We start from the raw sequence: 15,249 nt of genomic DNA, 5'->3' as shown, positions 1-15,249 counted from the left end.
GAGAAAAACCATGAGAGACTCTTAAATACAGAGAACAAACTGAGGGTTGGAGTGGGGGTGGGGTGAGAGGAAAATGGGTGATGGGCATTGAGGAGGGTACTTGTTGGGATGAGCACTGGGTGTTGTATGTAAGTGATGAATTATGGGAATATACCCCAAAACCAAAAGCACACTGCAAACACTGTAGGTTAGCTAACTTGACAATAAATTATATTTAAAAATATATGGAAGTTTTCCTTATATGTTTTAGAATAGTTTGAGAAGACTAGGTATTAACTCTTCTTTAAAATGTTTAATTGAAAAACATAAATGTTTAATTAGCCTGTGAAGCCATCTACTCCTAGGCTTTTTTTTATTGGAAGTTTTTTTTTTTTTTTTTAATTACTGATTCAATTTTAATTGGTAATTGGTCAGTTCAGATTTTCTACTTCTTCCTGATTCAGTCAGTTTGGGGAGATTATATGTTTCTATGAATTTATTTATTTCTACTAGGTTGTTCAATTTGTGGGCATATAATTTTTCATAATCTCTTAAAATTGTTGGTATTTCTGTGGTGTGGTTGTTATCTCCCCTTTTTCATTGTGATTTTGTTTGAATCTTCTCTTTTATGAGTCTCGCCAGAGGTTATCAATTTTGTTGATCTTTTTGAAGAACCAAAGTTGTGTACTTTTCAAAGCTTAGGTACATGCGAAATTATATTTTTGCTTACATACACTGTAGAATTTACTGCTTTAAAAAAAGTTGATGGGGGCGCCTGGGTGGCTCAGCCGGTTGAGCGTCCGACTTCAGCTCAGGTCACGATCTCGCAGTCTGTGAGTTCGAGCCCCGCGTCGGGCTCTGGGCTGATGGCTCAGAGCCTGGAGCCTGCTTCCGATTCTGTGTCTCCCTCTCTCTCTGCCCCTCCCCCGTTCATGCTCTGTCTCTCTCTGTCTCAAAAATAAATAAAAAATAAAAAAATAAATAAATAAATAAAAAAATAAAAAAGTTGATGTATTCATGAAGCAAATAAATCAATAAAAGCATTTAAATATTTTATCTAACTCTATTAAGAACACACTAAGGATTTTTTTTTTTAATATTTAATTTTGACAGAGAGATGGAGGGGGAGCGGGGATGGCGCAGAGAGAGAAGGAGACAGAATCTGAAGCAGGCTCCAGGCTCTGAGCTCTCAGCCCAGAGCCCAACACAGGGCTCAAACTCACAAACCAGGAGATCATGATGAGTCAAAACTGGAAGCTTAAGCCACTGAGCCACCCAGGGGCCCCAAGAACACACTAAGGATTTGTTAAAAGGATTAACTAGGCTTGGTTCCAATCAGACTGGTGAATACATAACAATTTCATGTTGAATTGTGATTTTTCAGTTAAATAATTCTAGTCTTTTAAATTGTGTGATCTGTACTTCCTAAATGAGTTTTCCTTTGCATTAAGAATGTTCTTTTTCCATTTCTGTCACACACACATGTACAGACACACACATAGGTTTTCAAACTTGTATGCTGAGTTTGAAATCTCCTAAATCTTGTAGAATTTAAAACTAAGTTCCCAAATTAGTGTCCTGAATTTGAAAAGTCCTTAAAGTCAATTAAACACTTTTGCTCCCTTTGAACTAAAATACACAACCTGTTATCTATTTAGTTTAAAGCACTGTTCCAAGACTATAATTAGCAAAATTTATGTCTTGTAAAGTTTAACTTCTTGTGATTTTTTTTCTTGTTTGTTTTGTTTTTGTTAGATTTTTTTAATTGAGGTATTTGTGTTTCATGGTTCTTTGTTTGAAATAATTTTCAGAAAAAAAGGGATTAAACTTCATCTAAAATTAACTTCTTGCATTAATTTGCATTTATAGATCAATTTTAAGATTCCAGGAAAAACCAGATTTCTCAAATATTCCTAAAATAAATTATTTTTATCACAAGATGGAATAGGTTTTTTAAACTACTTTAATGATTTTTAAAAACCCCGCTTATCATCTTATTAACAGTGACAAAAATATATTTGTGTTTCCAAAAGTTAAAATGATGTACAGACTGTTTTGCTGCTCTAACTTCAGGTAGGGGGTAAATAAGAATTACAGCAGAATATAACGTATGGCAGAATAAAGCCAGATTGCAAAAATCCATTAGATCTTCCTGATGTGACCATTCAGCATATAAAGGTACTAAACTCTGTTGACATACAGATGACTAAATGGCTGACTCAATTCACTCACTAAGTGGAAAACATAGATGTATGGCCGTGATTCAGATTTGTGGCTTAGGTTATTTAACAAGTACTATGTGTTGCAGATTTGGTGAGTGACTTATGAGCATCACAACAGACAGTGAAGTAAAATCTGCCAATACTAAATGTGTATACTCCATTGTATTTCTTATATAGACTGTTGTCTCTTCTAAATAAGCAAATTTAAAAACTGTCAGTGGTGGCTAAGAGTTTCATATATACTATGTCTATCCATGTTGTGTTCTTAATGTGATTTTAAGATTCCCCATGCCTTTGCTAAACAGCTCAGGCCAATTGAAACAATTCCATTTGTGGACAGTTAGTTTATTGTCCAAGTTTATGAGTCAATTCCATTCTATAAGTATTTGTAAGAACTCACTTTTTGCCATGCTCTATGACAGATACTGGCAAAAAACAATGAGGTGTAGTCACTATCATCAATAAAGTAGCTACTATATGAGGTGATGGAGTTGTACAACAGAGTAGAGAAGAGGCTTCCATCTTCAATATCTCATTGCCTATAGAAGTGTGAAGGCAGAACACATTAAGGTAGAAATATTGGCAGTTATATTAGATATTATGACCAAAAATAGAATGTCAGTCTTTAAAAAAAATCTCCAGATCCAATTAAGAGAGTACAATTCCACTGAACTACGAATACTAATCTTGTCACAAGTGCCTTCAAATGGATGATAACTATATGTTTGATAATGTGGGCAGCTTGGTTACAGAACACTCTCCTTAATGCAGAGCCTAATTACAGTGACACTAGATGGAAATATTTGAGCCTTACTGAGAATAGCTGAGTGACAGGTATTCATATAGATCTGCTATGGTATCGAGAGGGCAGAGTCACAGTCTGATTGATGTCATTTTCCAATCCTGATCTCAAGACTGTTACCTAAAAATTGTAAGCTGTCTTGGATACATTATATGCTGTGTAGGATATTAGGTTTCAATTCCTTGTCCCATAAAGTTGACATGTTTTTATATTATACAATTAAAAATTGTTAGTCTCTAGCAAAAGTCAATCAACACAGAGGAAAAAGAAGGTATTTAATTTTATTAAAAAGAGTGAAAAGTTAAAAGGCAAGATTGTAGAGAATTATTGGCAAATAGATTGATATTTGTGCTGAATCTTTTTATTTCAGATTTCCATTTTAGATTTTAGGATATTTAGATTAGCAAAATCATATCCAAGTTTTCTTCGTATATCTATTAACAAGATTTCACATTTCTTGACATGTTATTATTTTAGACATTTGTGCTTAAAGAGCCACCCAAAATGGAATGGGGTACTGAGATTTTAGACTTTAAATTCAGAGTCTTGGGATCATGTCTTATTTTCCTTTGTATTCCCCAGATATTGTTTTGCAGATAAATCACTTCTTTACAAAGTTATAAGGTTTAATAAATATCTGAATAAAGTAACAAGTAAAGTATAAATTTATATATTTTTTAGCTTGTCCATGCATTTAGGAAATATTCACATTTACAATTTATAACATAACATCAAATGTAGTACTTAGGAAACTATAATATGTAGAAGGCATGGAATATATTTGAATGTTGTGTAACTTGAATTAGACATGAGTTTTCCATCAAAGGACCATGAATTTCATTTAAATTTTGAGATTTTTTTTTATTAAAACATGAGCCACAGTGTTCTAACACACTCTTTTTCCAAATAGTCTGCGACTTGATAAATTTTAGTGTGCACTTTTATTAGTCTTAGTCTTTTCTCATGAGGGCTCACACTCTTGTTCTGGAACTCAATGCTGCCCATAGCCTGGGGTGATGTTTTTGTTATTTGATAAGATAACGTCAACTTAATTGAGGAATAAAAACTAAGTCCCTAAATAAGGTTATAATTTTCTCACAAATACTACATAATGTACTGGATGCTGAAGAACTGAAAATTTCCAGAGACTCTTGCTAAACATTAGCCCCATCTATTTCTCATCACCCCTCACATTATGACTAAGCTGACTCACCAATTAATGCTAAAACATTGACCAGATTTGCTGAACTGCTGTCTCTAGATATGATCCCATGTTTATTGTAATCTCATACAAATACTCAAAAACAAAATGAATAGGACTAGTCTTCTCTAATCCACTATATGTGCACACACACACATACACACACACTAATTATATCCATAATGCATATATATACTAACAGAGCTGAATACATTATACTGTATACTGCACTCAGAAAAGCCACTCTAAGATCATATCATATTGCAATATTTAATAAAGCTGGAGATAGCAATTTTTGTATACGATCTCTTCTTACACAGAACAGAAGGTCCCCAGTTTACAAATTTTCACCTTAACAACGGTGTAAAGACAATGAGCATTCAGTAGAAGCCATTCTCTGAATTTTGCATTTTGATCTTAAAGGCTAGAGATAGACAGTGTAATACTCTCTCAAGATGCTGGGCAGCGATAGAAGCCACAGCTTCCAGCCAGCCACATAAGCATAAGGCCAAAAACCAGATTCAGTTAAAACTATTCTGTACCGATACAACTGTTCTAGTTTTCACTTTTAGTGCAGTGTTCAATTATTATGTAAGATGTTCAACACTTTATTATATAATAGGCTTTGTACCAATTGATTTTGCCCAATTGTGGGCAAATGTAAGTGTTCTGAACAGGTTTAAGGTAGGGTAGGCTAAGCTATGATGTTGAGTAGGTTATATGTATTAAATGCATTTTTAAATGTCTTTTTGACTTCAGATATTTTCAACTTACAGAAAGTTTATCAGGAAGTAACCACATCGCAAGTCAAAGCAGATCTACTACTTTGTGTATAACTACTCTGTGCTCATAATATTTGTTGTCAATAGATTTAGGGCATTTGGACATCAATGGTGCTTGTCAAAAACTTTATGGTGAGTTGCGGTGATGTTTCAAAACATGGTGGTAACCTTCAAGTTATTTCTAACTCACAGAATTGTAGCTATATCTTCAGAAACCAAAAAAGAAGAGATCGGAAAACTATACTTAGCGTTTTTCTAAATTTGCAATTTTTTTTTAATTTTTGTCTGGGTGTTGCGGTAATTACAATTATTACAGTATTCATTTGATATCAATTCACAGTGGAAGGCATTATTTGTTATATGTATTTAAAAACTATACATTTTTAAAGACCTGAGTAAAACTCTTTTTATTGATTCTACTTTAAATGACCAGCTCCATTTTCGACATAAAAATAAAGGATATTTGAGGAAATTTATTATCTGTAGGTTTGTAAATTTTTTTCTAAATTTTCACAAGATAAATTATAAGAAATAAATGTTAAAGTTAAATTGGGGTGCCTGGGTGGTTCCGTCAGTTAAGCGTCTGACTTCGGCTCAGGTCATGATCTCAGGGTTTGTGAGTTCGAGCCCCATGCTGGGCTCTGTGCTGACAGCTCAGAGCCTGACTCCTGCTTCAGAATCTGTGACTTCCTCTTTATCTGCCCTTCCCTCACTCACGCTCTCTGTCCCTCAAAATATAAATAAACATTAAAACAATTTTTTAAGTTAAATAAAAAAATAATTTCCCTTCGTTTATGAAACCATATGTTTTCTTTAAATCTTTTTTTAATGTTTATTCATCTTTGAAAGAGAGAGAAAGAGAGCGTGTGAGTAGGTACAGGGCAGAGAGAGGGAGACACAGAATCCGAAGCAGGCTCCAGGCTCCGAGCTGTCAGCACAGAGCCTAACGTGGGACTCGAACTCATGAACCATGAGATCATGACCTGAGCTCAAGTCAGACGCTTAACTGACTGAGCCACTGAGGCACCCCTATTATTTTCTTCATATTAGCTCCAGAGAGTATAACAGTGAATATTAACTGAAAATGTTAATTGGATATTCTATTCATAAGCAGAGTATAATTTCAATAAGAAATGTAATCTTACAAGAAAGGCCAAGCATAAAAATTCTAGGATTGTATGCTCCAGTGTGGTGTGGGGGTAAGCCATGGGGCTCCACTGCTCTATTCAAGGAGGTCCCTATTTAGTCATCCCAAAACCATCAAACTTCATGCCGGGATAAGTGTGATCCTACTTTGGGAAATGAGAAAATTGAAGTTCAGAGAAATGTAGCGATTTTTTTTCCCAAGGTTGAGTGACAAGTTCTGGTGGGATCAGAACCAGAAAATTTTGTACTCCAACTTTGGTAGATCACTCTCTTTTCTAATAAAGTTCTAACGATGTATGGGTGATGTCCATATACCTCTTCAAGCCAGGCTACAATGGCCTCCACTCCACATAAAATCCTTTGACAGGGGCGCCTGGGTGGCTCAGTCGCTTGGGCGTCCGACTTCAGCTCAGGTCACGATCTCGCGGTCCGTGAGTTCGAGCCCCGCGTCAGGCTCTGTGCTGACAGCTCAGAGCCTGGAGCCTGCTTCTGATTCTGTGTCTCCCTCTCTCTCTGCCCCTCTCCCATTCATGCTCTGTCTCTCTCTGTCTCAAAAATAAATAAATGTTAAAAAAAAAAAATCCTTTGACAGCATTGACAGTGATGCCCAGTGCCATTTTAGACAGCATAACACAAATCCTCCATATTGGCCTACTGGACTTGGTAAATGAGGATATGACATACTGTAGAAATGGTTTAAGAGTACTGTAAGTACCAAATATCCTGTTGAGAGTCCTAGACTCCAACAAGCTATCATTTCTGCTGATCAAAACAAAAAAAAGCATGAGAAATTACAAAAGTGCTATTTTATTGGAAACAGCCAAAGAAATAAAGAACAATTGTTGAATGAAGTCCCAAAGAGGAAGGTATTATTCATAAGTAAATTCATAGTAATTAGTAAAAATCTCTTAGCTAAAGCTGAGAATCTGCATTAGGGTCAGGAAAACAGTAAGAGAAATAAAAAAGTGGTTAGTTGATCTGCATGGCAAAGTGATTAAAATGTAAACTTCAATTTATACGCCTTCCTTTTTTTGTTACAAAGTTTTTATTTTAATCCTGGTTAGTTAACAAATAGTGTAATGTTGGTTTTAGGTGTAGAGTTTATGTGTTTATCACTTACATATAACACCCAGTGATCATTAAAATAATTGCCTTCCATAATAACCATCACCCATTTAACCCATTCCCCTGCCCACCTCCCCTCCAGCAACCCTCAGTTTCTTCTCAGGAGTCTCTGTTTTCTTTCTTAAATTCCACATATGAGTGGAATCATATGGAATTTATCTTTCCCTGACTTATTTTGATTATCATAATAGACTCTAGCTCTATTTACCCAGATGTTTATAGAAGCATTATCAACTGTAGCCAAATTACGGAAGAGCCCAAAAGTCCATCAACTGACGAATGAATAAAGGAGATGTGGTATATATACAGATGATTTTCAAGGTCACATATAACGTTTATCAAAATGGTCTATATTCTTGATTGTTGGGAATTGTTTTAATGTTTATTTATTTTATTTTGAGAGAGAAAGAGAGAAAGGGAATGAGAGCATTCCAAGCAGGCTCCACACTCAGTGCCTTAGTGGGGAACTTAAAATGGAGCTTGATCACAGGACCGTGAAATCATGACCTGAGCTGAAATCAAGAGTCCGACATTTAACCAATTGAGCCACCCAGGTGGCTAATTCAGAAATTATTAACACATTAACACTGAGCTCCTGGGTGGCTCAGTCGGTTAAGCGTCTGACTTCGGCTCAGGTCATGATCTCACAGCTTGTGGGTTCGAGCCCCGTGTCAGGCTCTATGCTGACTGCTCAGAGCCTGGAGCCTGTTTCAGATTCTGTGTCTCCCTCTGTCTCTGCTCTTCCGCTGCTCACACGCTGTCTCTCTCTCTCTCTCTGAAAAATAAATAGAATTCAAAAAGAAATTATTAACACATTCTAAAGTTTGAAATTATTCAGAACACATATTTAAATTTTATTTATGAATATTTACTTTTATATAATAGTTATTTACATATTAAAATGGCCAGTGTTTTTTTATATACAGGAATAATCAGAGCTGAATCTAGAAAATACTTTTATCTTTAGCAGTGTCATATACTATATATTAATATAAATGCATGTATATATGTTTTATGTTTATTTTAATGTGGATATATCTATAAACATATATACATCTGTAAGATATGTATGTATGTATGGGACACCTGGGTGGCTCAGTCAATTAAGCATACAACTTTTGATTTCAACTCAGGTCATGATCTCAGTTTGTGAGTTTGAGCCCTCTTTTATCAGCACAGAGCCTGACTGGGATTCTCTCTCTACCCTTCCCCCATGGGCGCTCTCTCTCTCTCTCTCTCTCTCTCTCTCTCTGTCTCACTCTCCCTCTCTCCCCCTACTTGTGCTCACTTTCTCAAAATAAGTCAATTAAAAACTTAGAAGAAAAATAGAAGTTCTGTAGTTTGTGAAAACATCATCTAAGTGTTTCTGATATTTTAACTAGTATTCAAGAAATCTATGAAACCATCAGTAGCCAAGATTCTTTGGATTATTATCTTTTAGTTAGGAAATTATTTTAGTTCATCACAGTTAGGTATTTTTTCAAGAATTAAAAAGCATATCTAGTCTGATTTCATAGTCATGCCATTTTTTAAATGGTGCAAGCCAATGAATTATGAATGTTGAGATGGGTTTGTAAATCAGGGGCTCCCTCTATTTTTGTTAATACAGAAACATATTTTGCTTCTGTCAAGTGATAATTATTTAGAAGGAAATTTAACCATCATTAGGAGTGAATATAGTACCACTGGAATACATGTATAATTTATAAATAAATATACGTGTCTTGATTTTTAAATACATGGAGTGTATTCATTATGTGTTTTTGTGCATATATGACATCATGCATATACCACATACATAGAAACACAAAATCTCATGTACACACACAGAAACAGACACAAATATGTATGTGTGAGTACATACCCGGGCAGTAAGCTAGATGGCTATATAACATATAAAGATGTTAATTTTACATTAGAATCCATGGATTATGATCCCATTTAAATCTTGAGAACTCCAGCAACAATACTGTGACACATTAGATGTTATTTTCTCTTATTGCATAGAATTATTTACTAGTAAATATATGAAATATAATCTCCCATCTTCCTAAGCTACTTATGAAAATGGCACTGGTAAATGAAAAATGGGAATAGAGGAAAATGAGTTTCAGCAAACATTGCTGTTGTGTTCAGTAAAGGTTGAAATACTTTCTGTAAGAGTGTATAGTTAAATACTTACCTGTCAAAAAAGTTTCCTTATTTTTGGCAATGTGCTTTTCTGACTAAACAGGTATTATGGTTATTTATTTTTTAAATTGAAGTGTGGTTGACATGCATTAGTTTTAGGTGTAAAACAGTGATTCATTATTTATATACATTACGAAGTGATAACCACAGAAGTTTAGCACTATGTGTCACCATACAAAATTGCCAAATATTATTAATTATATTCCCTGTGCTGTACATGGCATCACCATGTCTTATTTATTTTATAACTGAAAGTTTGTACCTTTTAATCCCCTTCTTTTAATTTATCTATCCTTTTACTCCCCTTCCCTCTGGCAACTGAAGATTGTTCTCTGTATCTATGAGTTTATTTCTGTTTTGTTTGTTCTTTTGTTTTGTTGTGTTTCAGATCCATACATATGTGAAATCATGTGATATTTGTTTTTCTCTGGCTTATTTTATTTGGCAAACCCTCTAGGTCCATCCATACCACCATAAATGATATGATATCATTCTGTTTTATGAATGAGAAATATCCAATTGAATATATTGATTATCATATTAAATATATATGTATATATTTACATTACATCTTCTTTATTTATTCACCTGTTGATGAATACTTGGGTTGCTTCCATATCTTAACTATTATAAATAATATTGCAGTAAACATAGTGGTGCATACATTTCAAATTATTGTTTTTGTTTTCTTTGGGTAAATACCAAGTAGAATTACTGAGTCATATAGTATTTCCATTTTTAATTTTTGAGAAACCTCCATACTATTTTCTATAATGATTGTACCAATTTTTATTTCTACCAACAGTGAACATAGGTTCCCTTTTCTTCACATCCTTGCCAACAGTTGTTATTTCTTGTCTCCTTGATGATAGCCATTCTAACTGGTGTTAGGTGATGCCTCATTCTGGTTTTGGTGTAAATTTCCCTGATAATTAGTGATGTTGGGCATTTTCTCATGTACACATTGGCCATTTGGATGTATTCTTTGGAATAATATTCATTTAATTCCTCTATTTTTCAATGATTTTGTTTTGTCATTGACATGTATGAATTCTTTATATATGTTGGATAATAATCCCTTATCTGATAATTGGTATGCAAAAATACTTTCTCACATTTTGAGAGAGAGAGGAGCAAGCACAAGTGGGGGAGGAGCAGATTGAGAGGGATAAAGAGAATCCCAAGCAGGTTCCATGCTGTCAGCACAGAGCCTGATTTGGGGTTTAATCCCAGGAACTGAACTGTGAGATCATGATTGGAGCCCAAATGAAGAGTCAGTCCCTTAACCTACTAAGTCACCCAGGTGCCCCTAAAGGCAAGATTGATGTACAATTTAAATCAAGAAAACTGCATCATTTTAAGATATACTTTTCTATAAACAATGCAAACACCTTTACTGTTTAGTTTTTTTCTAATGTATCACAAAAACTAAAAAGACCTTAAAAACAGACAATATCTCAATTTCCTACCCTGTCCCTCCACCATACACTCTTACTGTTTCTTTTTCCTGATTTATTGAATGGGAGGGGGAGGGGAGCAAAGAGTATTCCCACCCAAAGAACATCCTGACCTCTTCTTACCTTCTGCTCCCTAGTTTTGGATCCCATTCCATCTCATTTATGCCCTTGTTTACCCAATCTTTCTTTCTTTTAGTATTGTCAAATTTTTGTTCCATACTATTTCTATTAACATGTGTACATATTCCATTGACTTTAAAGACAAGTAATCACAAAATCTAAACCATAGTATGATACACACAACTTTAGCTCAAATCTTATTTCCTGAACACATTGTCTCTGTACAGGTTATGATTGCCTCACCTCCCATTTCATTTCCTAGCCAATCTTTTCCATTTTCCCAATCACTCTACTGAAAATATCTATCCTTTCAATCAAATAGTTGCTTCCTCTTTCTATTTTTTCTCTTGAGTTATTCAATATTATAGTCTCTTATGTTCACCTTATAAAAAATAAAAAGGCCAGATATTTTACAAGCGAAATGAATTTATTTGGGAATAGCAGAGAATTTCAATTTGACACAAGAAAATTATAGTGAACAATAGGCAAATTCATAGAACAGAGAAGTGTGTGCTTTTATGGAAGAAAGGAGGAAACTAGAATGGACTGATTTAAAGAGTTCAAAGTGGTGATTGCTTCTCATTGGCTGAGTGTGGCAGTTTCTCATTGGCTGGGCTCTTGTTGGGAAAGGAGAGATCCTTTCCTTCCTCTTACTGGGGTATGCAAAGTAAGCTTTCTTCTGTTTGGGGTCTGAGTGGTACTGTATGAGAAGTCCCCCTCAGGGCCTCCAAACTCCATTTTCAACAAAGCTTTCTTTATTTACTTTCATGGTTATCCAACAAACCTTTTTCTGAATTTTGAGTCTGTATTGTAGATTTCTTCTCTATAGTCTGATTGTGTAAATGGAGCCTCTTCCTCACCAAAAAAAAAATATTCAATGAAGATAGTACACCCAGAAATTGAGTACAACATCTGGCACAGCATGGACAAATATTTGTTGAAAGAAGAGAGAAGGAAGGAAGGTGGACAAGTGGGCAAGGGAGGAGAAGAATCAATGAAGTTGTCCTTTAAATTGTCCTGTTAAAATATGAAGTTCATTCTTTTTTTTTAATAGAAAATTTTTCTTTTTCTATTAATTATTGTGATTGTAAATGCATATTGTCATTGCATTGAACCAAACAGTAGTTAGAATCCAATAATTTGATTCCCAACCACTGAGAGATGGAAAATTTTAATTACTAGTAACATGTTTATTAAAGTATTGTAGGGGCACCTGGGTGGCTCAGTCAGTTGAGTGTCTAACTTTGGTTCAGGTCATGATTTTGCGATTTGTGAGTTCGAGGACTTTGTCAGTCTCTGTGTGACAGCTCAGAACCTAGAACCTGCTTTAGATTCTGTGTCTCCCTCTCTCTCTGCCCCTCTCCTGCTCTCCCTCCATCTCTCTCTCAAAAATAAACATTTAAAATAAATAAAATTTTAAAAATGAGGTATATATAAAGATATACAGAGAAGTTCAAAAATTGTGACTTTCGGCAAGGAAGGACACTCATCTAGCCATCAGTAGATGAAGAAATAGATCATAACCAGTATGTAAGATTGCCCTCACATAAACCCTCCCATGATATAAACCTCATTCTCTTTAAAATACTTACTATTCTTTCTAACAATATAATTTTAAATTTACATAAGTATTATCATATCGTGTTTTTTGTGTGTCTAGCTTCTTTTGTTCAGCATTTTGTTGTCTAGGGTGGTGAGATGAGTCTATGTTGTTGTGCTTTGATTATTTGGCTTGTGAATTGGCAAATTACCTACGTGGAACAGTGGTAGAGAATATCGGGCTTCAACTGAGGCATTTCCTTCTTCTAGGATTTAGTCCATCAAATCCAGCCTAGCTTTGTGCCTCTCTGATGCTCACAAATAATATCATTTTTATTTACCAACTTTCCTATTGTTTCTGCCCCCCACCCCCCAGTGGATGAATTAATCTGTTATAGGCTACTCCAGTATTGAGAAAAGCAGAAAGTACCTAAATCTGTTTTTTCTCCACAATTTTGCTATGTGTCTTCCTCCCTGAAATGCCTCCTATGCAATATTTTAAAGTTAACAGATTTCTGAAGTGACATCATTCAGGGCAAGTGAAGAAAAAAGGCTGCTGTCAATACTATATTAAAGACATTCTTAAAAATAATATGATGTTTGCTTGACCTTCAAGATAGTAAAGCACAGATCATATTAATGAGAATTCAAACTTGCAGTAGGTTTAAGTTGAGAAAATAATAGATTAGAGATCACTTGCCCAGATAAATTGTTGTGTTTTATCATTGTCATATTTATTTCCAAGAAAGACTGAAACTTCAACCAAAGAGAAGGACAAGCTCTACTTATAATTGTAATGTGACAAAGCAAAAGATGATGCTATAGCAAAAAACCTTGCTTTCCTTTAGTCATTAGAAAGCAAAGTTAAAGACCAATACAGAATGACTGAGATACATCTCACAAATGTAATTACTTTTTTCCTATTTTTATTGAGCATGCCAGATACTTCTATGAAGAATTTTACCCGTGTTATTTCATTTGCATGCCTTTAATCCCCCCGAAGTCCCCCCAAGTAGTCCTATAAATATGCTACTATAATATTCCCATTTTGCAAATAGGAAAAGTTGGAACAGAGACATTAAAGTCTGCGCTGGCATTAAAACAAAATTTGGAAATTGTAACCACTAGGACATACATAAAGCAAACATTGCTTTGAGATCCAATTATGCCAGTAACTGACCCTTTGACACCTATCTAACTAATGAAACAGACACAAAGTAATGACCCAATGGGGCCATGACACCAACATACACCTCCAGTAATATCCATCCTAAGGAAGAATTCTGAAAGAATGAAGATTATCTACTCTGTCATATAGAAAAGTTGTGTATTTATATGCTAAATTTAATGATTGTTATTCATTACGACTTCAGTGCCAAGTTTTAGGTTAAAACATTTGAAAGTTTAGAAGGAAATAACATGATGATTCTTAGTTTATGTTATATTAAACTCTCTTGTCCAACAGTTAACAGCTTGCAGTTAACAACTTGCAAGTCAAGCTCTAAGTAATTTATTTCTCAAAAATACACCCCCTCCTTACATTGAACCTCATGGAACTCTCCCTATAAAATCTATGTCTATGCATTTTTATTACAATGTTATAAAATAATGAAATACCCCAAAAAGTACTAATGCATGGCTGGTAAATGTCAAGCACATATTTACTAACAATGGAATTTTAAAAATTATTAGCATTTATGTGCCTGCAATGAAAAAGAAAGAAAAAATAGTAATTATAGTTACTTTTACTCCTATAGATTTTAGATGCTAAGTACTCTTCTATAGTTCCTTCATTCCCATAAATTTACATTTCTCATCTTGTTGGGGATCCATCCAGATAATTTATATTTTATTATTACTATGTGTATATACATATATACATGATATATACACACACACACATATACACACACACATAAAATATGAACTTAATAAAGTCATATATGAAATATGTATATTAAAATATTTTAAAAGTTTCCACTTATAAAAGTCACATGAATAATAAATATATTGTTGACATAATTCTGGAATGTGGTTTCTTTTTGGCATTATAAAGTTAAGATGTGTATATACTATTTTTATGAGTATATTCTGATTTACTTCTCTACAAAGATATGCTTTAAGTTTTGACCATTGCTTTAAACATATAACTGAATAATTTCATTGTATATGGTCCTTTAGTTTCATTTGCATGTTTTACTACCTGCTTATCACTGCCATTGTTCTGTTGTGGGGCCTGTACATATTTAACTAAGCTCTGTTACCAAATCGTTCTCCAAAATGTAGGTGATTTTTGAGTACCCCTGGTTTCTTTACTTCTGTGTCAATATTTTGTATTGGACAAACTGTTGGGGTAGTAAGATACTACTCTCTATTTGGTAGTAGATATGACATGGTTACTTTTAAACTTGACTTAACAAGTTTTCCTGTTTCCATATGTTCAAGTAGCTGTTAGGTTTTCTGATTATGTAATTTACATTCAAAAGATACTCTTCACTCATTCTTCAAATGGATTTTGAATTATTGTTTATGAGCTTCTATAAATTATATATGCTGTATACTAATGAGTTGTAACATTTATTAGCTATTGGCATTTCTTTCCATTGGTTGTTAGTCTTTTACAATTATTTTTTATTAGTTTAAATAATTCTTAACATATTATAAACTGTCTAAATTATTTTGCTGC

This window comes from Panthera uncia, assembly GCF_023721935.1.
Source record: "Panthera uncia isolate 11264 chromosome A1 unlocalized genomic scaffold, Puncia_PCG_1.0 HiC_scaffold_17, whole genome shotgun sequence".
Lineage (NCBI taxonomy): Eukaryota > Metazoa > Chordata > Mammalia > Carnivora > Felidae > Panthera > Panthera uncia.
This window is presented reverse-complemented; position numbering follows the sequence as displayed.